Raw genomic sequence first — 27,816 nt, forward strand, 5'->3', positions numbered from 1 at the left:
TTCCAGGGGGGGAGCAGTTTACTGTTTAAACTCCTAGCATTAAGCAACTAAAAAAGGCACTATGGGAAGACAAGCATCTTTGCCAGTATCTGATAGCCTTAAGGAAACAGGTGAAGGCCATCTCTGGCAAAGCAGTGTGGATTGTCGACCATGTCTTCCCAGGCAGATAGATAATGTATCCCCCTGAAGTGACACCAGAAGCTAAGCCAGTTATTGAAATCAATCATTTTTGACTGAATTGTGGCATCATCCTAGGTAAAATGCTGCTTAGGGCTAGGGACATATCTACCTGGGACACAAAATCTTAGAGTCAGGTTTGGTCATGTCTCTCTTCATATAGTCCAGAGAGTTATGTCTCGTGTCATTCACACCAACATGTACTATGACAGAGTCATAATGGTAAATGTTGCTGAGTGACTTGAGTGCATGCATGATTTGATGGATCCTGGCACCTGACAAGCAGCTGTGACCTTCTCCTTGTTCAACCTGGTGAAGGGGACATCTGTGTGTCTCACAACTGAGTCACCTATGACCAGAACATTTGGTTTTAAGGTATTTTGACACCAGAAGCTAAGCCAGTTATTGAAATCAATCATTTTTGACTGAATTGTGGCATCATCCTAGGTAAAATGCTGCTTAGGGCTAGGGACATATCTACCTGGGACACAAAATCTTAGAGTCAGGTTTGGTCATGTCTCTCTTCATATAGTCCAGAGAGTTATGTCTCGTGTCATTCACACCAACATGTACTATGACAGAGTCATAATGGTAAATGTTGCTGAGTGACTTGAGTGCATGCATGATTTGATGGATCCTGGCACCTGACAAGCAGCTGTGACCTTCTCCTTGTTCAACCTGGTGAAGGGGACATCTGTGTGTCTCACAACTGAGTCACCTATGACCAGAACATTTGGTTTTAAGGTATTTTGCCTTAAGGGCTTAATTGTTGAGACATCAAAATGTGTGTTGTTATATGTAGTGGTGAATTCTGTTCATGTACCAGTATGTGTATGCTGTTCATGCTTGGGAGGTCTCTGATCTTTTGGTAGGCTCTTAGTGAGTACTTCCACATATATGGGTTTATGTGGCTTGACCTTATCTTGTGTGAGAGAGGAGATGTGTGTGCACACAACCTGTTGCATGTCTTGTTTATTGTTTTGTCAGCGCACTGATTCTAATTTCACATATATATATATATATATATATATATATATATATATATATATATAGATATATATAGATATATATATGTATATATAGTTACATCTCTCACATACTGTATTTGTTAGTTTTAGGAGAAAGTGGTTGTCAGTATAAATGAGGCAGTTGCAACACTGCCTCAGGATGCCTGTGTCAATCAGGTTGGCTGGAGAAATGGTGGGAATCTGTCCTTCCATTATGGTAGGTATATATTGTAGTAACTAGTGGGGATGGGTTAGCTGGGCAAGCATTTGCTTGTGAGACTAACAAAGGTGGCTCTTCTGTGCAAGGCTAAGGATGGAAGACTGTGTCAACGCCTCAGAATGCACAGCTAAGTTGCACACTGGGTAGCAATGTGCAACTGCACTGCACACAGAGAGGCAGTGGAGCCAAGGAGGGTTTTCTAGCGGATATCGGGGAAATTTGTGTTTCTAAGCATTTGCATCTATACACATCAGAGCTAAACTCCATCACACAGTGTGCAGCTATGCAGCTATGTGCAAACATGGTGCTTAAGTACAAGTGAAGTTAAACAGTTTTAACACAAACTAACGAATAGAAAAGCCCAAAACTGAGCCTTTTTCTAGCAATCCCCAACTCAGATTTGTCTTGTGCTACACACTTCTGCCACAAGGGTGCAGAATGGCCTTCTTAATGTAGGATGGCTGGTTTTACTGCTCAGATCATAAACCAAAACAGGATTATTTCAGATAAGAATAGCAAACTGGACCACCAAACAAACTCCAAACCAATAACCAATGAAGGAAACACCAGGAAAAAATGTGATACTGCACTTTATTGAAACCAGTAGTTAAGCGCTTTAATCCAACAGGACTTCATCAGAACTACTGAAACAGTGAACTTCCTCCTTTATATACTCTTTTAGCACCAATCAATATACTATTAACTATCAAAATCTATAAAACTCAATGACAATTATATATTTTTTTTATATGGATCTACTACCGGAGATTGAAATTACACTATTTCGAAATCCAGTAGTAGATGCCCACTAACGCGAAAGTGCACTTCACCGAAAGTTCACTTTCGCGAACACCACTTGAGCGAATGGTTACAGACCTTAGGGTTAGGGCTTAGGTTAAGGATAGTGGATAGCTAGTAGGGCTATCCACTATCCTTAACCCAAGCCCTAACCCTAAGGTCCATGACTACTGCACCACAGTGGAGGAAATTGTATGTCCTCCACGGTGCAGTAGTCACGGACCTATGTCCTCCACTGTGGTGCAGTAGTCACAGACTTTAGGATTAGGGCTTGGGTTAAGGATAGTGGATAGCCCTACTAGTTATCCACTATCCTTAACCCAAGCCCTACCCTAAGGTCCGTGACTACCGCATCACGGTGGAGGACATTGCCCGTTCGTTCTAGCTGTGTTCATGAAAGTGCACATTCGGTGAAGTGCACATTCGCTTTAGTGGGCATCTGCTACCTGATTTCAAAATAGTGTAATTTCGCTCTCCGGTAGTAGACCCACATATATATATATATATATATATATATATATATATATATATATATATATACATATATATATATATTTATTTATTTATTTATACGTGCATATGTATCTGAACATATTATATGTACATAAAAAAGTATCAAATTTTTCCTGGTGTTTCCTTCATTGGTTATTGTTTCAGATAAGCTTTTATCTTGGGTCATGACTCAGAAGGGTCCTTGAATGTAACAGCAGTTCTCTGAGCTGTGCCAATGACACAAGTGCAATCATCAGTAAATCTAGATTTACTACTAATAATGGTAACCAAATCATCTAACTTATGACATGAGGAAGACAGATAACCAGTGTTATCACGCATTACCTTTAAAGATACATAACATTTAGAACACTGTACAAGATCCATGTGATTTAGCAAATCATTAAAAGCATACTCATTTAATGAATCCATTTACTGCTCAAAGGAAGAAAGAATTTGAAAAAAAAAGGATAACCAATATCAGGTACCACAAAAATCAAAGCTATTTTAAGTCATCTTCCATGAGAAAAGTCATTCAGACAGTATACATCTAAATATTAAATAAAGTGCAATAAAGTCATTGCTCTGACCTACAGTACCAGTTATGAAAGTCACAAAAGCTACATTTCCTTTACAGTGCTCAAAGTCACATCTCATTTTAGCAGTAAAGATCAAGAAATCATAAAGCAAAACAGGATTATTTCAAATAAGCTTTTATCCTAGGCCATGGATCAGAAGGGTCCATGAAATAGTGTACTTACCCACTCAAAAACATATAAACACAGAAATAAACAGCCCTACTAGTAAATTAATTAATATATGTTAATTTCTGTATTATTGACTGATTGTAATCCTCATTAACTTACCATATGATCAAAACATTTTTTGAGGGACAGTGTAAAAAATATGAGATAAAAATCAATGCCAGGTGAGAGACCTGAGTCTGCTTTTTGTAAAAGCTCATCCAACTTCATATTTCTCACTTATTGCTGTGTAAAGGCACAACATTGTTTGTCTTTTCTTGTATTCCCCCTTGCAGGACTCTGAGAGTATCTTGCAAATTTTCTTGAAAGCTTTACATTAGTGTAAAATTCCACTGTTGCATATGTTCACTTTGAAAATAAATTGTTTAAAATGATTACAAGAATTGTACTCACAGTAACTGTTTAAGAAGACACAAACACTATACTGCCACCTTCACGTATCATATCATAACAGAAAGTCATGTTATAATACTTTACACAGCAGTATGGCTACTGATAAGGGTGGGGGTGTCATAGTATGCACTTAATTTTATGATTTGGTAGTTGAAGTTCATAAATAACATTCAGTGAAATGATGTAAAAATGAAACATGGAATGTAAAGCTAAAGTGCTATAAGAAGAGAATAGCAAATGTATACAGAGAGATACTTGCTTGTGAGATGTATTCCTTCCACCTTACTGCAAGCATTTCCCAGCTTTTACAATCCTTTGTCTTATTTCTCTTTGCAAGCATTCATGTTGTATTATTCTCAGATAGTATACAGGATTACAATTATACTAAAGCATACTGTATGTCTGATGTATTACAGAATGGTGGACTTATTAATGCCTTTGAGACATTAATGAAAGAGGCTTAATTAAAAAAGTGTGTGTGTGTGTGTGTGTGTGTGTGTGTGTGTGTGTGTGTGTGTGTGTGTGTGTGTGTGTGTGTGTATATATATATATATATATATATATATATATATATATATAACTTTATAACTTTCTCTCTCTCTCTCTCTATATATATATATATATATATATATGTGTGTGTGTGTGTGTGTGTGTGTGTGTGTGTGTGTGTGTGTGTGTGTGTGTGTATGTATGTATTATACATATATGTATATAATTATGTATAAAAATAAATAGTATATGGTGAATAATCACCAATAAGATTAGTCAAAACAAAAAATATCAAATTAACTCATTGGTCATTGCCATCAACGCCAACCAAATAATCTAATAGAACTAATCACAAATATAAACCAACTGTTTAATTTTTTGAGATTTAAAAACTGAAAAAAAAAACAACTGTTATGTGGAAGGATCTGTCCCCACACTACAGGAAATTAAACATACTAACTCCAGGATCACACAACCTCACAGAAGGGAGAAAAAATGGATTATTAAATGGATGATCTGCTGAACTTCTTCTGTCACATAATTCAACCAGCTATACCAACACTGAATAACATAATTATTTTATCACACAACAAAATGCATGCAGTGACAGTAATGTAACACCTATATCTCATTAATAACTAAGTGGTACAAAATGTCACATCACTAGAAGCCTACACACATTTTGCATGCCAGACCATTTTCTGATAAATAACTTAAAAAAACATAAGTTAACAATTGCAAATATTTTGTGAACAATAAAAGCTATTAAAATTGTACAAATAGCAATGTTATCAGTAGGAATTATTATTTGCAGTGATGATACTCACTGCATTCTTAATCTTTCTATAAATACTATAATACACTATAATGCACTCAGATATAAAATTATATTTTTTGCTAAACTTTCATGAACAATTTATCATACTTTGGAAATCGTATAACCTAGTCATATATTGTTAGAACATTTTTGTTTACCAGACATATGTTTTCATATGACAAGAAATTCCTCTATGACTGGATGTTTATTGGGGTCCACTTCGGATGGTCAAACTTTTAAAAGCTCAACTTTCATATGGCCAAGACCATATGATCGAACTTTTAAAAGTTTGAACAGTCTGAATGGGGATCTCCATAGAGCGCGGAATGGGAAGATTTCCCTTTACCTTAATGTACTGCGATCTTGGAGTTGGTATATTTAAATAGCAGGGGGTGTGGGGGGTCCAGCGGGGCCTTGCCCCCCTGCTAGCACTGTTTAGTTTTTTTGATTGTTTGTTTATTTATTTTATTTTCACATTTTTGAACATTCATATGTTAGATCATATGGTCTTGGCCATTTGAAAGTCACACATTTGGATGCTCGATTATGTGAAGTAGACCAGTTTATTGAGATATTTACAGAAATATGAAAATATATGCTTAGTTGTATAATTAGCATTATAGAATGATAGCAAATTAGTATTAAAAAGTGTGGATGCTAATTGGACACATAGTTTTAGAAGTATTAATTACATATGGAAATACTGGGGGAAATTCCATAAAGCATACACAGCTTTTTTTTTTTTTGTTAGCAGCAAAATACTTATACAAGCACAAACATTTTAAATTCAGTAAGTACTACTTAGCAAGCGCAAACAAGGAAAGTTCTAAGTAATGCAAATTACCTAATATGCAAGTGAATCTTATGCAAATGACCCAGGTGGAGTGATCCCACAATCAGGAAGGTATCCATGTATACCCCATGTCTGTGTTCATAGTGTATGCAGAACTTTTCTGCTTACAAGGGTCTACACAGACAGAAGGAGATTTAAAACATCAGAATTATGGACATAACTCTCCAGTAAATGTTACAACACATACATATATGTTCAAAATGTACATTGTGGATGTCTGAAAAAAGAAGGGAATATGTAAACATAAATAATTTTTTTAAGTAATTTTGGCATGTTTCTGGTATAGTAAAGTAGAAATAAAAAAAAAGAGGAAAAAAAAGCATTTTATGATATTTGTCAGAAATGTATTAGAGGATGTTACGTCATGTTCCTACAATGGTGCAATGGTGCTGTTACCCAGGTCATACAACTATGAGCCATGTAGTTTCCAGGCTGTCACATGGATAAGTATGCAAATTAGTTGGATGTCTTGAATAGCAAAAAAGAGTAAGTGCGTCCACATACCCACTTTTGTGTGGGCTCCCACACCATGTTGATATGTCCACTGGATGTGGATACCTGCAGGGGGGTGTGTCCCATTACCTTTATGATTTTTAATTCCTGGTGCCTGTGTTTGTGCTGTGTGCTGCATAGCTGAGTGTGTTCATGTGGCAAGACCACCAGGGTCACAGTGATGATGTAGGCAGCAAGTAATTAAACCCGGATATATTAAATTACTGATTTTGGCTTTTTTATAAGATATGCTGCATGACATGGCACATAGAGCCACATTGCACAATAAAGTAGAGCCCTTAAATAATGTTAATTACAATCTAGGCAGGTGAAATGCATAATAATAAGACACTCACACTTGCTGGACCTACAGCATACCTGTATAAGGTACGCATACATCCTACATTCTGATTTTTCCCCAATATTCGGGACCATTGGAGTACAGACTTTGGAATTTTAACTGAAATAATGCTAGGGGCTGCTGCAGGTCTGCTACATCTGTATGTGCTAGATTCTGAAGTCAATGCTGCTGGTGCTGCTGACAATAGGTCTAGGTTGAGAAGTAGGAAAGTGCTCAGGTCCAGTGTAAACCTCCAGAAGCTACATGAGCTTGAGATTGTAGACCACTACAGGATGGGCAAGGAAATATTACAATAACTCACTGAGCTCTGCCATCCTCAACTCAGAGCCAGAGCCAACAGAGGGGAATTCATCCCAGTGGAAACAAAGGTATGTATAGCCCTTAGGATACTAGTTACAGGTACTTTTCAAAGACCAACTGGAGACATGATGGGGGTCTCACAGGCATCTGCATCCAGGATACTCCACCAGTTCCTGGATGCTATGCTACCACATGCCAGTGAGCACATATCTTTTCCCCTCTCTCCTGAGGTGAGGGCCAGCAATATGCAAGAGTTCTACTGTGTAGTACACCACCCTGTAGTACTGAGAGCCATAGATTGCACTCATGTACACATCAGGGCACCACCTGGTGAGTAGGATAGAATCTACTTTAACCGCAAGGGGTACCACTCCATCAACTGCGAAGTCATGTGGAATGTCCAGGGGATTATTTTGAATGTGTAGGCTGGCAGCCCTGGCAGTTATCATGACTTCCATATCTGGCACAGAACACAGCTGTACCAGATGTTTGCAAGGGGGAAATCCCACATGGTCATTTACTGGGGGATGCTGGCTACACCCTTGAATCATTGATGATGACACACATTATAAATGCACACACAACCACAGAAGAACCCCATAAAGAGGCACACACACAAACTAGGAACATCATAGAGCATGTGTTTGGGTTTCTGAAGTCACGGTTCCAGTGCCTAGATATATCTGGTGGAGCACTGTAGTATTCTCCAGCCACATGTGTACATATATTCACAGTATGTGCCATGCTACACAATATGATCTTGCAGAAACAGCTTCAGCAACATCAGCAAAGGGGGGAAGGGATACACAACCTCCAACCAGTGCCTAGCTCACCACAGCCACAGTCAGAGGGGAACATTGTACATCTTATTTAAAGCAGGAATAACAAAATACATATTTATGCAGCTGTTTGTGTGATGAATGATCCCTGTCTGTCAAGCAGCTTGTGTGGCTCAAAGGACTAGGGCCATTACCTTGTCTGGTGGCATTCATGGTTCTAACCTAGAAGGACCCACTTATTTTGTATGTGAGATATCATTACTTTGTGTTTTACAGACTGTCAGTCTGTGTGAGGTGTAATATTTTTAACCTCTATCACATATTAATTACATCAGATAGCTTTAGAAAGTCTTAACCAATGCAGTGATGTGCAGCAGTGCAGAAACAGGGATAGATGTCATTTTGTGTAACACACAAATCCTGGACTGGAGTACATGTAAGTGTGGGCTCGAGTCAGTTTATAACTAGCAAAGATCCCACTAGGCATGCTTATACAGTTAGCTAAGCAGAGCCCAATTATGTTGCTCCCCACTCAAAATAACTCTTTATATATAGATATTTGTCTGTGACTATCTCTCTCTCTCTCTCTCTATATATATATATATATATATATATATATACACACACACACACACACACACACACACACATATATATATATTTATATATACATAAAAACACATACATTCCTATCTCTTTCTATATAACACACACACACACACACACACACACACAAATATATATATATATATATATATATATATATATATATATATATATATATATATATATCACACACACTTCCAGTTATATATACATCCCTGTTATACACATAAATATATATGTTTATATGTGTGTGTATATCTATATTGTCCTATATACCCTGATAATGGTGATTAAAGCTACACTATGACACATATATAATGTTGCTCAAAGGACCAAAGGTAAGGGCTTAGCAGTAGACAACACACTTACTTACAACCCTCTGTGCTTACTGGATGTCTCCATACATACACCAACAGGTGAACAGGTGGTGTTATGTATCATGATGTGTATGCAGACATTGCCAGGGCACATTGTTTTGCCCACTGGCTTGCCCATCCAAATGCAAATAACCACATATGACCAAAATGGCTACTGTAGTCACATAGCTAGGATATGAAACAGCTATCTGACTGCTAGGCTACTAGATGCAGAGAACAGTAAGTAGCAATCTCACTCTGCAGGCCACACAGTGTTCAGCACAAGCATGGTTTATGTACTCCACAAGTAGTTGCCTGAGGTCATGTATAAAACAGACTTCAGCCATGGATGGAGTGAGAAGTACTGTGATCTATAGCATATAAGACTAGGTATGTAGGGGGTTTAATCTCATTCCAGGCCATTTGGTGTGTGTGTGTGTGTGTTTGTGTATGCATCTTCCTGCAAAGCAAATGCAAATCCCTCATTGACTACCAAAGTGCAATGGTTCTGCACTTTTTGGCCCTTGCAGTTAATGCCAGCCTCCAAGCTCTTGTCTTCCACAAGACCTGTTGATGTAATTTACCTTAAGACTACCAACTGCCACTGTAATGTCAGACTTCAGCTGTGGCATGTGTATAATTACTGCGCTCTGTAGTGTGTTAGACTAGATAGGTAGGGGTTCTAGTCTCACTCCTGTCCATTTGGTGTGTGTGTGTGTGTGTGTGTGTGTGTGTGTGTGTGTGTGTGTGTGTGTGTGTGTGTGTGTGTGTGTGTGTGTGTGCATGCATCTCCCTGTAAAACAAATGGGAATCCCACATTCCAAACTTCAATGGTGCTGCACTTTGTGGCCCTTGCAATTGATGCTGGCCTCCAAACTCCTGTCTTCCTCAAGGCCTGCTGATGTCATTCACCTTAAGACTACCAATTGTCATTGCAATGTCAGACTTTAGCCGTGGTGCATGTGATAAGTATTGTAATCTATATTATGTAAAACTAGGTAAGTAAGGGTTCTGCTCACACTCTAGGCCACTTGGTGTGTGTGTGTGTGTGTGTGTGTGTGTGTGTGTGTGTGTGTGTGTGTGTGTGTGTGTGTGTGTGTGTGTGTGTGTGTGTGTGTGTGTGTGTGTGTGTGTGTGTGTGTGTGTGTGTGTGTTTGTGTGTGTGTGTGCATCTCCCTACAAAATAAGAGGTAGTATTTTGGTTGTAGCAGGTGACGTGGGCCTCCGAATTCCTGATCACAACAAAGCCTGTTGATGTAATTTAGTATAAAATAACCTAAAGAGAGGTCAAAAGCAGACTTGAGTTGTGGTGTGTGCATTAAGTACTGTGGTCTTTAAGGTGTACCATTAGGTAGGGAGGGGTTCTAATCTAATTGTCACCAACTTGGAGTTTGTGTGCTGTGCAGTGTTCCATAAATGTTAGTTGGTAGTGGTACTACTCCCACTGTAGCCATGTTTGCGTGTGTGGATCTTACAGCATTTTACATCAGTGTGTGTGACCATGTGATGATTGGACTTTAATAGCCTAATGGCCCTAGGTCCCTTAAAATCCTAGTCAAGTTCTTACCCTTATTTACATGATCAGCACATAGTACCACTGTCCACAAGGGACACAAGCAGAAGACCTGGGGTGAAATGATGCTCACCCAGGCAATCATACAAACTGCAACTGATGAGAGCCAATGAGGTGCACCATTTGCCATTAGGTGAGAGTCTGTTTCAAAGGTTTGTTAAAGTCTGGCAGATATATATCCCCTACCAGCATGTATTAGTAATGTCACATACCAGGTTAATGTCCTGTCAGTGAGTAATCCACGTACCATTCCACTTACAGCTATGCAGAATTAATAGTACAGCAGGGTCAGACATTGCCCTGTATGCAAGGCAGAGGTCACGTCTGAGTAGTCTATATGATACAAGCTACAAAGACAGTTATTTCAGATGATCCCCATAAGACAGATACTGGGACTTGAAGTTCCCTTGTGCAGAACCTTTGTGTTGTGTGCAGTTGCCACTGGTGCTTGGAAAGGTACATGACAAAATGGCCATTGCACTCAGATATAGGCATGCTGAGTGAAGAGTACATGGAGGTAATAACTACATCATTATCAGATGACAGTGCCCTCAGTAATGAAATGAGCATGCTATAATTCCCTTCTTACCACTGGGGAGACATGGTGATTTATGGTAAAGTAGGCATGCACCTGTGTGGCCAGTCCTGTGTGCCCAGGTCTATCACTCCTGAGTATGCACATCAGGTGTTGCTTCTGATGTGCTACTTACCAGGAACATTGGTGTAACCGATAGAAATGATACTACATACACATCTGCATGGGGTTTACAGACATGAGCATGCCAACAAGCATTTTGTTCTTGATGACCCTCTTGTAGGAGATTGACATAACTGGGGAATTGTATGCCGCTTCCAGATTTCTGTGCCATGAGGAACTTGTTTTTCTCCTGTCAGTTACAGCCAAGTCTAGGCAGTTGTACAGGTGCTTGCATGAAGCATTGATGTAGAGCTCGGCATAGTTGCCTGTCCCATCTGAGGGGGTGCAGTCAAGCTATTTATACCATCCATTAGAAGGTTATAATTTGCTTTCTTGAAGTTTATTACTGTGCTTGCTGCAAGGGGGGTTCAGGTGTAAGTCTTACTTTTAAGGAGACCAATTTGTTGTCAGATTTCATCAGGAAGGATCTTACAAGGGGAGATGCTACAGTGGTGTCCCATATTGTTAAGCACCAGATGCAGTATGTTCGCTCCCCTTGTAGAGATGTTACTCCACTGGCTCAGGGTATTGTAGTTAAGGACATGGACTAACCTTTGTCCAAGTAAGCTTGGGCATGAGTAATCAACACAGTTGGTGGTTAGTGAAAGCCACTCCACACCATGGTGTTGTGATGTATCTTGATAGACACAACTAGATTCAAATAAACACAACAGATGTCCTGACTCATGGAGTTGTTCCTGTAGCTGGCAATGGCTTAATTACATGCCCTACCAACAGTGAATAGCACCTGCAGTGTCTCCAGGGAATCACACAGTTTAATCAATCTGGATGTGTATATATCTTTAATGAATATGGATACACCACCTGCATTACCTGGCACAGTTTCAGTTTGAGGTCTGAACATATGGAAGGACATATAGCCTGGCATGGCTGTGGTGTTGTCCACAGCATTGAACCAGGTATGTGTGTCTGTGGAAATGTCATCATCTTTCAAGGTGGAGACAGCTTTTTAGTGCTGGCATTCCTAGTCTGTAGCACCATAACTGTGAAGTTGTTTGAAGATGGTGTTTCTTCACTGGAAAGTGTTCCCGTGAGACACCACCTAAAAGATCCACTTTGGTGGTGTCAGCAGCCTTGGCCAGTACACAAACTCCCTGGGGTGATAGAGGAACACCATCTCTGGCAAAGCATTGAGGTCTGTTGCTCAAGTCATATGAGCATACACGCTGGAGACACAGAGTCTGTAAGCTCAGTCATGTGTCTGCATACAGTCCATTAAGGTATGTCTCAATTTGTACACACCAAGAACTATCAAAGTTATCATAAAGTTACCTGATGTTGACAGACCTGCATGCATATGTGGTATGGAGTATCCTGGCACCTCACAGACATCTAAATGTGACCTTTCCTATATGTAGCCTGGTGAGAAGGACATCAATGTGTCCCATGATGTAATCACCTATGAATGATGGGTTTGAGTTTGTGTTTTGCCTCAAGTGTTTGACCATTGAGACAGTGGTGCATGAGCTATTATGTGTACTGTGTTCTGCAGAGGTATTATTATGTGTAGTGAGCTTGCAGTTGGATGTCTGAGGTGTCTGTTATTTGCATATATGTCTGGTAAGGAGCATCACACATGCAGGTGGGTGTGGGTGGAGTACATGGTGAGGTGTGTATGTTGGCAAACTGCTCATTGTCATATGTACTGACAGTACTGACTGACTGTACATGTGTGAGACAGCATGGAGTCAAAGTTTGTAATATAGTCACATCTCTCACACATTGTGTTTGTGTGGCATAGGAGTATAGGGGTGGGGACACTTTCTACATCTTGACAGCGGTAATTGATAATGCCATTAGCAACAGAGTCTTGCTTATGTGTACGTCACAGCAGGCCATTGTTAGACAGTGGCCTGACAGATGCTGAAATATAACATGTTATCACCTTTATGTAGTTGTCTTAAGATAACACAGCATCTGACAGTGTGCCATAGCATGGTTGATTGAGTACAATGCTTTGCCAAGCATGTGGCCCTTGGAATAACCATAATCTTGTTATTAGGCATGGTCGCAATACCATACATACAAATGTGGCAATGTACAACTCCAGCAAAGTTACGGTCATGCTGCTACACCAGTGGGATTGACAGTCTAAAACACACTGTCTTTAGGCACTTCTTGCAGTGAAGATGTAGATATTCATGAATAGACAGAGAACTTATTCAACTTTGCAGTCATTACTTTGGTCTTGCTAGTCTACACTGCCTGCCAAGCAACCAGACAGCAAACTGGATGTTGTGTGACATGATGTGGGAACACAGACGTGTTCTGGTTAAATAAATGTACAGTATGACATACCTAGGACATGTGTGAGGTACACACACTTTGGCCAAAGGTGGCCACTCTGCTGCAGTAGGCCTCAGAGCTGTCTCATACAGATGTCCACCATTAACCTGTTGAAGGTCAGGCTGCATGAACTGCTTTGAAATTGTTACCTAACAGGGATCACTGCTGCTGCTGTGATGCTTGTCCAAGCAACCTTGGATGTCTATGTCATTGGGGATTGAACATTATATTGTGACACTGCTCACCATCTGGTCAGTATCCTAGTGAAATCCTAACAACTCTTGAATGCAAGGCATAAATACATGTCAAACCCAAATAATTGCTCTGGTTGATAATCAAGGCATCTACCTGGAAAAGGGTATGTCAAGCCTACAGAGCTGTGCATGATGTGGGACAAGTATGTGAATGGACAAACAGGCTGTGGCCTGCTCCTCATGTTGAGCTTGGTACAAATGTTTTGTTTCTGGTGAGAGACAAAGTATAGGAGCATGGTATCTCAGGATAGAGTGTTTATGGTAGATCAGCAGTAGTAGTAGTAGCCAGGCACCAGGATTTCATGGGACTCCCTTCTTGTCAGCATTCCTCGCAAGGTAATTGTGTAATTTCAGTACACGCTGCTTGAGTAGTGTCCAACTGCAGAATAACTGTGCAAACACTCCCTCCTTACCTTCACAAGATGTATGTATGACTTTCCCCTCCATTGTTTGCTGTGCTCTGTACAGACATAGACATCTTGGATGACTTGGAAATCATGATGGAATTAACTGCAGTACTTAGCTGCACACAGGACAACTAGCATGCATTGACAAGTATGTCTCAGTAGTCTAATATTTAAAGCCATGAAAAGACTTATCATGTAAATCATTAGTAACAATGTAGTACACCTGCAGTGACCTCAGAATGAATACATTTGCAGATGATTGCAAATTAGGAGCTGTCACTGAATCCCACACAGAACCAAGTTATCCAGGATGGGCTGACACACACATTCAGTTGCTGTCAGAGACATTGGCAAATACTAAATGCCAAGGAATGCACAGCACTATACTTTTGGAAGTAATTCACCCATGGAAAATATCATACTGTCCGCATGCCACCAACAGTTGACCCATTAGTCAGGGCCTTATGGACACAGAGAGTGATATAGCCTTTGACTTTCACTGGTCGGTAAGATGTGGGGATTCATTCAATGTTGCACAACCTATAGAGAAAGGCATGGCATGTAAATCCCAGAATGTCATTGTTACAATGTATGTAGCACTCACCACACCTATCAGTGAGTGCAATTCCAACTTTGGTATGTAACTACACAGGCATATCCAACAACTGTAACAATCATAAAGGTTTCACAGTAACCCAATATACAGTGTACATAACATGTCCTATGCAGACCATGTCAAGGCCGTAATTGTGTATTCTGTCAACTACATGCTTTGGAGGGGAGGTGTATGGCTGCCATACAAGGAGTTGTCAGATCCCACAGTGTACCTCCTGCATATCCAAGAAAAGACAAGCATGAGAATTATCTGTTCTTCACAGCTACACCTTGAGTGTGGTATAAATAGAACATGTTGAGGACAGGTATGCAACCAAGACATTACACCCTATATGTAACAGGCTCCATATCTATGTGAGGCACACTTCTGCTGTAATGCACATCATGTGCAGGTTACACAATGGGATGCGGAACAAGACAATCATATGTGGTTTAGGACAAATGTCTGTAATGGACACAGGGAAAATGTCGATGGTTCATCTCGTATGCCACAGCTTGTAGATGTGCCAGCACCAAAACCCTGCTTATACTTATCAAGGGTACCAGACCTTGTCAGAGATTAGGGATGCATGACTATGCTAAAAGCAGACATTGTTCTTGTTAGCCTGTTATACATATATGAACCTATGGAGCCATGCAGCTACACTGCTTTACCTTTCTGAAGACATTTTTCTTCTGTGCTGACATTCCATCCTGTGCTCTGACATTTATGGTTTTATTGTAGCTGTGTATACATAGGTGTGTCCTACATAATCTTGAAACTGAAACATAAACAGTTCCATGAGACACCTTTCATTGTGTAGGTATACAGCCATTACAACATAATTCAACATAATGTCCACAAATAATGTGGTTTACTCATTACAAATGGCAGCATACAATATCTGTCAATGACCAGTACAAGTGGCATGTCAAAGGCAAATGTGGATGAAACAAATACATAGTAATTTAGATAGTCACCGTGTGCATCAGATCCATAGCTTTATTTCCCTGCATTGATGACAAGGATGACAGGGATGTGGCACAGGTATCATCACTTGCACAGGGTGCAGGAGGCTTAGGCTGACCCAAAAGATTGGCAAGCATGTGTGTAAATTAGGAAGGGAAGCAGGCAAGCTAGACCATGAAAATGTGCCGTATGTGTCTGAAGTTGACCTGATTGTGACAGTGATGTGTGAGTGTCTGCATGAACACAGTCAAGCTCAGTGCTAGCTCTACATGTCTGTATGTTGGACAGCTTTGAACCATGTATGGTAGAGCTGACAGTTCACTTTCTCCACCCCCAAGCACAGAAACTAGCTCTGCCAGGTGTTGCACTAGCACCTCCATGCCCAATGTCAGAAGCTGGGCTACTACCTGAGGGTAACTGCTGTTTGCTGAGACTGTGTCCTCCACTGTAATGCTCAGGACCATAAGCCCATGGGCTGCCATGTCTTGGTGTGAACAACACCCCCCCCCCCGGAGCGCTGGATGCACTGCCACTATGGGAGCGTGACTGTGCACAGCCATGTGGACTCTCACCAGATGTACTTGCTGGCCTAGGTCCATGAGTCAGATGCATAACTCCAACCAGATGTTCCATCACAGACAATGTGCATTCCAAGATATATCTGTAAATAAAATGCTCTTTAATCAAGAATCTCATGAGCAACAATAATGTACACTGTTGACATTTGGAAAAACTCTGTACAGCTGACACATATGGCAATCTGTAATGTCCTGAAAATACTGTCAAATCTATCAGTATGGTCATACCTACAAGGCATAGGTATGACTCTAAACTGTTTTGAGTTGGAAAATATCTGTGCAATTGGCAATCATGCAGACAGTACATCAATCCAGCCACCAGGCCTGGGATAACACTTTAGCAAATACAATGCACTAAATCTACATCTCTAACAAAACAGTGTTGTCCTTACCAGGAGCAAGAGAATGGCCATGTCTGATACTTGATGATCCTGTGAAAATTTGAGGGAGAGATATGTATACAACACTACAACAGGCTAATACATCCAAATATCTCACATTTACAGTAGCTACTGTTAATTGTTATGTTGGTCACAATCTGAGCATGAGATTCTAACTGCAACTAACCTCCTTCCCCCCAAAAAAAATACCTGACACCCACATAAACTATGTACACCCTGACAAATTGAATGATACAGTATTCCAATGCTGTTCCAAATAAGCATACCTGGACACTCCTCTTGCATGGAGATGGTGGCACCCACATCCACGACATACTGTGTGATGTATTCCTGGGAGCTGTCCTGTGTTCCTAGGTTCACCAGGAATTCTTCAGTGGCTGACAGTAGTTGTTCTGCTGCAAGCCCTCCACCAGTGACACCATGATCCCTAGCCAAGTCTGCTGCTCTTCTGCATGAGGCATTGATCATATAAATAACAGAGTGTTGCACCTGCTCATATATCCTGTTCTGGTGACTGATAGCACTGACATTGTGAACTAGGTCAGCCAATAATGGTGCCCACTCATCCCTGTTTGGCCTTCACCTGGACAGCAGAATATTATGGTGTTGACACAAGGACCCCAGGATGATGCCATTTTCAGTGTCTGTCAAAGGGCCTCAACTTTGGGATACATATATCCTGAAAGACAGCAAAATGAGAACATATGTCAGGATCACATATGTGGGTGCGCAGTATGTAGAGATACAGCAATAACAAATGGCTATCAGTATTCACTGCTTGATTACACATCCCATATTCAACACTATGCAAACATAGTAAGGGCGTGGATGCAACTGGAATAGTACTAATATGCAGCTATACCTGTTTGTGCCATGATAGATGTGGATGTATGATCAGACACCCAACACAGGAGTCCATTAAAGTGTGGCTCCTGGGTGTAACCCCCCCTCCCCCTTATAATATATATACCAACAGTGCCAAACAAATATTTATTTTATTTATTTATTGACATTTGTTAACCGGGTTAGTCCAACTGGGATTTTGTCCCATTTTCAGTGGAGACCCGAGGAGAAAAGCTCCAGAAGGTACAATATATAATTACAGTAAGAAAACAAGTACTACAAACAATAATAACAAACAATAGCAAGGAATAAACAACTACATGTGAAGATTATAATTGAAAGAAAAAATAAATTTAAATTTTTTTTTTTCAGGACATATTCTTTGTTATTGTACAAGTGAGGGAGAGACAAGAGTTTGAGTAGGATCAACTGAGAGTGATGTGAGTGTGGGGGGAGGGGAGACCTATGTAGGGTCAGTAGTAGAGTACTAGTACTCTAGTAAATAGTAGAGTAGTAGTACAACCACTATCAAGGGAAATTTCCAGGAGACTGGTGTACCTAATTAACAAAAAGCATTCTACCCTTACTGTACTCTAGTTGCTCTGTAGGTGTAACACATTTGGAGATAAATGACATGTCATCATTACAGATCTAAGAAAGGCTTAGTGATCTAATTCCCCTTCCCCCTAAGTATATTGAAACATATGCATCATGTTGGAAACAAAATAGTTACATACCTGATGGAGTACAGTAACCCTCTATTGAAAGGTACAGATGCATAAATACTGTGCCAATGATTTCACCCTAAAAAGCAACTGTAATACAAAATGGCTCCCCTAGGTAGCTGTTTGCCTTTTTAACATGGTTCTCATTAGCAAGTGTTTGCCTCTGCACCAGTCTGTGCTTCTGAAATGATAACTGCAGCCAACACAGCTGATTTGCAGTATAATGAGCTAATCCCATGCAACCACTGAACAAGATATAAGGCCTCAATATAGATTACAACACCTCTTTCATATGTTGGGTAAGAAATTACTGGGGTACAGATACTATGTCATGGCAGACAGAATGTCTGTAGCAGCTACGTTTTACATACAAATGTGTATGCCATAGTCTGAAGCTGAAGGTGATTCTGCAGGCAATAGGCATAGGCAGAGAGAGTGAACACTTTGCACTGCATCGCACAAAAAAATCTTTAAAGAAAAGAAAACTGGGGGGATAGGACAGTGCTGAAATGGGGTGCAAGCAGGGGGGACAACATAGTGATAGGCAGGTTGGGATGTGCTGGATTGGTATAGGACAGAACCAAAGCTATCCATTTCTTGAACAGCAACAACTGTGCACTTTCATATTTTTTAGCTGAATTTGGAGTGTCACCCCCAGAGGGGTGATGACAACATAAATGCATTGTCAGGCCAATTGAACCAAATTAAGTGTGTCCATTCAACACTTGTAAAATGAAGAGCTATGTAAAGGATGAATTTTTTGGGGGGACAGGTGCCCCTTTTTTTAAGGTGAGAGTGGAATGTTGGGTAAGGGACATAGGTACATGTGAGGGAGGTAAATTGAGAAGGTGAGGAAGCTTTTTCAGATAGACAAGAGAGACAAGACAGCAAACAGGGTTGGTGTGTGACACAAGAGGGGGTGAACAACTTGGATGGGGAGGATTTTGTGGAATCTCAGTCTATTGAGTGTCCCACATGGTAACAGTGTGACTCAAGTCCTCAACCATGGGACTGTCAGCACTGCTCCTTCACTGTCCTGTGGTGTTAGTGGTAGACGCTGGTGTCTGAGGTTGGGGACACCACCAGGATAGAAAGCATGCTCTCCATCTGGTGTAGGCATGCACTGACAGTTCAGCACAGCAACCCATCCACCCATACTTGGCAGTTCCTCATGGGTGACAACATCACCCCTCCACCTCCACTCCCAGTAGAGTGCCCAACTCCAGCTTGTGTGGCAGAATGACCTGATGCCACAGGTAGTGCAGGGGCAGCAGTGGGAGCACCACCAGGCTGTGTCCCAGACTTGCTGGGCCTCGGTGCCATGGCAGGGAGAACCAAGGTAAGTGGATCACCAAGAACTGGCCTACCTTGTCTTCCTGTAGTAAATTAAATAAAACATAAGGTAACAAAAGAAATAACCAAACAAATACTAGCATTAACATAATGGAAGATAATATTGATTAATATCTTAAATCTAACATTGATTAATGTCCTAAATCTAACATTGCCAATATGCAGATGGCTCCACAGTCATCACAATTGCTAATTCTCCCCCAGAACTTCTAACAAATACCCAGACATCCTTTAACTCAGTAGAAATGTGTCTCAGTAATAGCCAGCTCATACCCAACCCTAAGGAAATAAAATTGCTACTCTTTCTACCTAAATCTGCACACCAAATTAAATTTTCCTTTTCCATAAGGTCCCTAAACAACACTCCTATAGAAGTTGAAACTAGCACAAAACTGCTTGGCATTACCATTGATGACCAACTAAAATTTGATCTGCACATTAACAATTGTATAAATAAAAAACACCAAAAGCTAGGACTCCTGAATAAGAATAACAAATTCCTCCCCACTGAAACTAGGATTTCTCTTACCCACCCATGCCTACCTTTTACCTTGCTTAACTTATTATTCCCAAACACTCATAAATCTGAACTCCTCCCTACTTACCAAATTAGAATCAACCCATCACAAGATAGCTAGATTTGCAGTTCAACAACATAGAAATCTCACTACTGTCTCTCCCTAAAATACCTGAATTGGCTTGAACTACCTCACCTGTTCCTACAATCTCAACTCCAATTCTATATCAGCCTGATTTCTGCCCAGGTCTATCTCCCCTCATCTCCCACTCTTCCCCCACCAGACTTCTCCGTAGTGCAACCCAAGACCTATTAAATGTTTACAAACCTAAATCCAAGACAGGTTGCAACTTATTAGCTACCACCACTCTATTGCATGGAACAAACTCCCACTAGAAATAAGGAACCTGACTCACCCCAAACAATTTAAGTTATCCACCAAAGACTACTTTAAAAAACACTGGAAATGCCATTGTATGCACCCTCCCTGACCACTACCTACCTTTACAGCACTGTCTAACTAACTCATAATACTTAGCATGGACAACTTACAACCTATGCTTCTTAGCTATACTCTGCTCACTGAACCTTGACTAGCAAACATTTTATTAAACTTCCAAAGTTTATGCTATACTTTGCTTACTGAACATTATATTAGCAAATGTATTTAAACTGTAACATATTACTTACTATACTTTTATTGGTATTATCCTTTCATTTATAGTATTGTTTAATCTGTCAACAACTGTTATGTAATCTGTAACTACTAACATAATTCGATTCCTATGTTAATTGCTTTGTACAACTTTGGAGATTTTCTCACCAGGCCTCCGCTGAAAACGGGCTTGAGTTCAGTCAGACACTCCCGGTCAACAAATATAAAATAAATAACTAAACAAATAAATAAATATAAAGGTATTATGAGGAACACAACAATAAATAACATTAAGGAAAATATGTTAACAGCAAACCAGTATGAGATAATACACAAGGCCAACATAACAATTAGTTACAAATTATATATTAATATTAAATCATAATAATAAATAACATTAATAAATTAAAGAAGATAAGGGGTGGGGAGAGGGGTAAACCATTAGTAACTTTGCAGGTAATATTACTATACAGATTGCTAATACATACTTCTACAGACATGCAATTTCAGTTGTGAGTACAGTGACTGCAATTCTTGCATAGATGATGTTGCATGTACATACCTCTCAATCTGTTAGCATGGGACAGTATGGGGCAAATACTAACAAATGCTGGTACACAGGTACAACTACAGGGAAGTGTTTTACATAGTGTACTCATACATTACTACCAAGGTGTTCTGTAAATGGATTTGTCAATAAATTGCATTCCAAGTAATGTCATGTATCTGCTAATCAAGGGCCAGTCATATGGAGCACTAGTCATTACATTCTTCAAAAGCATGACAGTTGAGAGGTATGTTCATGTACACTAAGGACACTAGCTGGTTATTTGTCAGCTGGCTGCCATGGGATTAGAACCCACAATCAGTGACTGCAGGAATTATGTACACTTTATTTCAATATCACAAATTCTCAAAACACTATTCTCCTTTACAACTTTTATTGCAACATTTTGTGTGAAATCTTACATTTACACACACATGCATAGATGTTTGTGGTATCACACTGAAAACCAAATTAGTGAACACATGAATAATGAGACTTTAGTTGAATACAGTAGTTATCAAAGCACCATCTCCTTTTACACTCTAATGATTAATGTCGCATGTAAGCTGGCAGTTGCACACATGTATGGCTGTATAGGTCGTCTGTTGACTTAACCATATACGTTGAGCCAAACACAATTTATTAAAAGTGATAAAGCTTTCGGATATACAAATAATCCTTCCTCAGTGTCTACAAAAATTAAAAACTCAAACTAGTATTTATAGTAAAAACATGTGACACAGCCATTAATTAAATAGATAAATTAATAAATTAATGGCTGTGTCACATGGAGCACACATGCAGTGAATATGGGAATAATGAAAATATTAGTTATCAAAGCAAAATCCTCTTTTAAACTTTATTGATAATGTTCCTTTAAATCTGGCATTTAGACACATGGATAGCAGTCTGTGACTTCAGTTACCTTAACCATATACCATGTTCATTGCCTGGGTGGAACATAACAGCATTATTTCAAACAGAATGAACAGAACACAGGCTTGAACCTTACTCTGGTTATTCCACTACTTTCATTTCAGATATTTGTGGCTACATTCTTTATTCATTAACATTTAACAATTGACTGGTGTCAGATTATAATACACATGCAGTGGATACAAGAATAATGAACACTTATTTGAAAAGATTACTTGTCAAAGCACACTCCTGATTTAACTGTGTTGAACATGTTAACTAAAATCAATCATTTAGACATATGTATAGCAGTCCAGGACTTCAGTGACCATACCCATATACCATGTTCATTGCCGGGGTGGAATATACAGCATTATGTCAGACAAAATGAGCAGAACACAGGCTTGAACCTTACTTTGGGTAATGGACTACATTTATTTCAGACAGGTTTTGCTGCACTCTTTATTCATTTACATTTTACAGTTGATTTGTGTCAGATTAGAGCACACGTGCAGTGAATAGAGGAATAGAGAATACTTTTTATTTTAAAACATTACATATCAAAGCATCATCACCCTTTATATTTTATTGATTAATGTTGATTCAAGTCTGGCATGTAGACCATGGATAGCTGTGAACGATGTCTAATAGATAACACATATACCCTGTCCATTGAGTACAACCTGCAGCATATTTTAGGCAATGAGCAGACCAGAACAGTAACTCTTAATAGTGGTAGACCACACCATTAAGTGATGTTTGGAAGCTATAGTACACAGTACTGCATGTTTACCTGAAGTAGGCAGTGACACATTACTAAACATTTTACATGTCCCAGGTATGTCATACCTGACTGTTAAGACAGTAAATTCTGTAACAAATTTATTATAAGATTATGTTGTGCATTACATTAGTACTTTGATGTTTCCCTACTTATCACACTCTCGCCTCATCCTGGCCAGGTGCATTACATGGGACTGGACATTACAAGCCCTCTCATCTGCAGCTGTTAAAAGAGATGCAAACTATTTTGCATACCACTTTTGCACAGATTCAGCTTGTATATTTCTAAGGTATTGGCAAACATACTTACATATCTGTTGGGTCTGCCCAGCCCAAGCTTCTTGGACCCAGGTGTCCAAGATTCCCCTCTTCCTCTGCTTCATGTAATCATAGTGGTGACAACACTGCTCACCAGTGCAGGGGATACCAGTAGCACTGGTAAGTTCCCTAGCCAGCCAATCCCAGGCCTCAGACTTACATTCTGAGTACTGGTAATCACCCTGCAGCAGCTGAGGTTCATAGTTCTTCACAGGATTCCACCAAACACTTTGGACTCCTGCACACCCCACCTCTGAGCTCGAAAGTGCGCTCTCATTCCAACACCACCAGGCATATTGACAGCCAGGAGAAGACTCTAATGAATGGTGTGAAATTCCCACCTATCGGCCTTTATATAGGCTGCATTCCTGCCCTTACACTTCATACTGTAACTTTCAAAAAAGCACCTCATCACTTAGTTCCACGCAAACATATGCAAACTGTTTCAGCAAAGCTGAGCATTGCACAAACTCACACAAGCCATGTTTAAGCGTAGATTAGCAATGAGCAAACATTGTAGACTGTTGACCATGTTTAAGCAGTGCTTAGCATCGTGCAGCTTTTCTGAATGTAACAATTTTTTAATTTTAAACTAAACTGATTTTTCAGTTACCTGACACATTTTCACAGCAATAAATGTAAAACATATTACTGGTCAGGACTTGAACCCAGGACCTACTACATTGTAGGTCATGACTTAACCTATCCAGCTACTTGGACAGTACAGGGAATCTGTATATCTTCACATATACTACTAAGATTCCTGTTAGCATTGCACAGTGACGGGATTGCACTTTGCTAAACACATCACAACTACAGCAATTAAATACATTCAGTTTATATTTTTATATATATATATATATATATATATATATATATATATATATATATACATATATATATATATATATATATATATATATATATATATATATATATATATATATATATATATATATATATATATATATATATATATATATATATATATATATATATATATATATATAGCAGATGTTAGGTGTATATGTATAAGAGCAGCTCGGCATCGCTAACCACCATGCCACACCATGCAAACAACACATAAGAATTAAAAAAAAAATAAAATACTGTCCTGTGCTTACCACCTGTCAAGACATTTTCTGGACAGTCCACAAGTATGGGACAGCCTCTACACTCCTGCTTACAAGGATTCAGTATCTGTGTTACTGTGTTTTCCCTCAGTAGCGAGCCATAATTATGATGTATGGCACACAGCTGGTGAGGAAATGTGGCTGCGTACATGGATATATTCTGTGTGGGCTCTACATGGAGCCTATGTGTATTTTATTGAATCCTGTCTATTGTTTATTTTCATAATTACTAACAAACATCTATCACTATATCAGGTATTGTGTGATATGAATGGAAACTGACAATAATTTTTTCAGGCTCCCACTAGCATATCATAAGTGTCAATAATGTGAGGCTTTTAGTTATGAAAATATGAGCATAACTATGAAAATATGAATAAGTGATGAACAGTTATTAACTTATCTACTGCAAGACATCCTAGTTTGACAATCTTAATATAATTTTGTTAATAATTCCTTGCACTTTCTAATATTGCTGTTATTAGCTGATAAGTTACTTAGCAAATGAAACCAGATCCAGAAATGTTCTGGATGCCATAAGGAGCTATGGGCATGAAATGGAAGTATACAAAAAGGTGCTATAGACTTGAATAAAATATATATATAATGTATGTGTAAGTGTGTGTGTGTGTGTGAGTGTGTGTGTGTGTGTGTGTGTGTGTGTGTGTGTGTGTGTGTGTGTGTGTGTGTGTGTGTGTGTGTGTGTGTGCGCGTGTGTGCGTGCGTGTGTGTGTGTGTGTGTGTGTGTGTGTGTGTGTGTGTGTGTGTGTGTGTGTGTCTATATTTATACTATATTTATATCTATCTATGACTTCTTCTCATATTTCTTCTTTAAAAGCTTCAGTATTTGATACTGTTAAGGTACAAAATAACATCAGACAGCACAGTTCAGTAGAGATTAGTTCTATTTATTGCAGAGAACACACATACGTGGGAGACAAATGAATCAAGGTTTTGCCTTCCAGAACACAAAAAACTTTAGTCTTCTGTATTTTTTATTCTCATCATCTTCTTTCAGCTGTTCCCGTTAGGGGTCGCCACCGCAGATCATCTGTTTCCATTTCTTCCTGTCCTCTGCATCATGCTCTTTCACACCAATCACCTGCATATCCTCTCTCACTACATCCATAAACCTTATCTTAGGCCTTCCTCTTTTCCTCTTACCTGGCAGCTCCATCCTTAGCATCCTTTTCCCAATATACCCAGCATCCCTCCCCAGCACATGTCCAAACCAACGTAATCTCGCCTCTCCTGCTTTGTCCAACCTGAGCTGACCGTCTAATATACTGATTCCTAATCCTGTCCATCCTAGTCACACCCAGTGCAAATCTTAACATCTTTAACTCTGCCACATCCAGCTCTGACCCCTGCCTTTTCGTCAATGCCATCGTCTCCAACCCATATAACATAGCTGGTCTCACTACCCTTTTGTAGACCTTCCCTTTCACTCTTACTGGTACCCATTGTCACATATCACTCCTGACACTCTTCTCCGCCCACTCCATCCTGCCTGTACTCTCTTCTTCACCTCTCTTCCACACTCACCATTACTATGAACTGTTGATCCCAAGTACTTAAACTCATCCACCTTTACCAACTCTACTCCCTGCATCCTCACCATTCCTCTACTCTCCCTTACATTTACACACATATATTCTGTTTTAGCCCTGCTGACCTTCATTCCTCTCCTCTCTAAAGCATATCTCCACCTCTTCAGGGTCTCCTCTCCCTACTCTCACTACATATCACAATGTCATCTGCAAACATCATAGTCCACAGGGCCTCCTGTCTGATCTCATCTGTCAACCTGTCCATCACCACTGCAAATAAGAAAGGGCTCAGAGCTGATCCTTGATGTAATCCCACCTCCACCTTAAATGTATCTGTCACTTCCACTGCAGTCCTCATCAATGTCATACTACCCTCGTACATATCCTGTACCGCTCTTACATATTTCTCTGTCACTCCCGACTTCCTCATACAATACCACAACTCCTCTCTAGGCACCCTGTCATATGCTTTCTCTAAGTCCACAAAGACACAATGCAACTCCTTCTGACCTTCTCTGTATTTCTCCAACAACACTCTCAAAGCAAATATTGCATCTGTAATGCTCTTTCCTGGCATGAAACCATATTGCTGATCACTAATCATCACCTCCCTTCTTAAACTAGCTTCCACTACTCTTACCTATAACTTCAAGCTGTGACTGATCAGTTTTATCCCTCTGTAGTTACTACAGCTCTGCACATAACCCTTATTCTTAAAGATAAGTACCAAAACACTTTTTCTACACTCCTCAGGCATCCTCTGACTTTCCAAAATTTCATTAAACAATCTGGCTAAATATTCCACTGCCATTTCACCTAAGCACCTCCATGCTTCCACTGGTATGTCATCTGGGCCAACAGCCTTTCCATTCTTCATCCTCTTCATAGCTGTCCTTACTTCCTCCTTGCTAATCTGTTTCACTTCCTGATTCACTATCCCCACATCATCCAACCTTCTCTCTCTCTCATTTTCTTCATTCATCAGCCCTTCAAAGTACTCTTTCCATCTACACAACACACTCCCCTCACTTGTGAGTATGTTTCCCTCACTATCCTTTATCATCCTTACCTGCTGCACATCTTTCTCAGCTCTGTCCCTCTGTCTAGCCAATTGGTACAGGTCCTTTTCTCCCTCTTTAGTGTCCAATCTCTCATACAACTCTCCATATGCCTTATCCTTAGCCTTCACCACCTCTCTCTTTGCCATGCGTCTCATCTCCTTATACTCATATCTACTTTCTTCATTTCTTTGACAATCCCACTTCTTCTTCACAAGCCTCTTCCTCTGTATACTCTTCTGTACTTCCTCATTCCACCACCAGGTCTCCTTGTCTTCCTTCCTCTGTCCAGATGTCACACCAAGCACCTTTCTAGCAGTCTCCCTTACTAGCTCTGCTGTAGTTACCCAGCTATTCGGTAACTCTTCACTGCCTCCCAATGCCTGTCTTAACTCTTGCCTGAACTCCACCTCACAATACCCTTTTTTTAACTTCCACCATTTAATCCTTGGCACTGCTTTCACACTTCTCCTCCTCTTCTTGATCACCAACATCATCCTACAGAGCACCATTCTATGCTGCTTAACTACACATTCCCCTGTCATCACTTTACAGTCTCCAATCTCCTTCAGACTGGCCCTCCTACATAGGATATAATCCACCTGTGTGCATCTTCCTCCACTCTTGTACGTCACCCTATGCTCCCCCCTCTTCTTAAAATACGTATTCACCACAGCCATGTCCATTCTTTTCACAAAATCCACAATCATCTGATCTTCTGCATTCCTCTCCTT

The sequence above is a fragment of the Protopterus annectens genome, chromosome 2.part0, assembly GCF_019279795.1.
Source record: "Protopterus annectens isolate FY-2018-M chromosome 2.part0, PAN1.0, whole genome shotgun sequence".
NCBI classification, from domain to species: Eukaryota; Metazoa; Chordata; order Ceratodontiformes; family Protopteridae; genus Protopterus; species Protopterus annectens.